We start from the raw sequence: 696 nt of genomic DNA, 5'->3' as shown, positions 1-696 counted from the left end.
CTACCTGCCTGCCTCTGTACCAATACCATACAGTATTTTTTCTTTTTTTTTTAATCACTATTGCTTTGTAATCCAGCTTGAAGTCAGGGAATGATGATTCCCCCATAAGTTCTTTTATTGTTGATAATAGTCTTCATTATCCTGGGTTTTTTTTTATTCCAAATGAATTTACAAATTGCTCTTTCTTACTCTATGAAGAATTGAGCTAGAATTTTGATGGGGATTGCATTGAATCTGTATATTGCTTTTGGCAAAATGGCCATTTTTACTACCTTAGTCCTGCCAATCCGAAAATATGGAAGCTTCATGAATTTGCGTGTCATCCTTGCGCACGGGACATGCTATTCTTCTCTGTGTCATTCCAATTTTAGTATATGTGCTGCCGAAGCGAGCACTACTGTTTCCTTCTTAACCCCAAGTGCTTTCCTAGTCTCTTTCCTGTATTCATTAGTTTTGTTTATGTCTAGTGAAGTTTAATCAAGGCCAACTGTGTGAAGATCATCAGAGTCTGATTGCACACAACTTGATACCAAAGCCCACCACCCCCGATCTGTCTGATGTTAACAGAACAGCAATATAGTCAGGCCCTCTGAGTCCCTTCTGCCTCCGTAGCAGACTGTTATAAGAATCCAACTTCCGTAGACCACAAGTGCCCATGTGCACAGCTGCTGTGAGTTTGTGGTTCCCATGTCCATG

The 696-nt window shown here is 40.4% G+C and overlaps 1 non-coding gene across 1 annotated transcript; it reads right to left on the bottom strand.

The window, feature by feature from the left end:
• Window positions 1–289: 289 nt before the first annotated feature.
• On the bottom strand, window positions 290–395 carry LOC120094401 (U6 spliceosomal RNA). The gene has a single exon (XR_015628348.1). It is a non-coding gene; the product is annotated as a U6 spliceosomal RNA (small nuclear RNA).
• Window positions 396–696: the final 301 nt, after the last annotated feature.

The sequence above is a fragment of the Rattus norvegicus genome, chromosome 8 (assembly GCF_021556685.1).
Source record: "Rattus norvegicus strain SHRSP/BbbUtx chromosome 8, alternate assembly SHRSP_T2T, whole genome shotgun sequence".
Lineage (NCBI taxonomy): Eukaryota > Metazoa > Chordata > Mammalia > Rodentia > Muridae > Rattus > Rattus norvegicus.
This window is presented reverse-complemented; position numbering and strand designations above follow the sequence as displayed.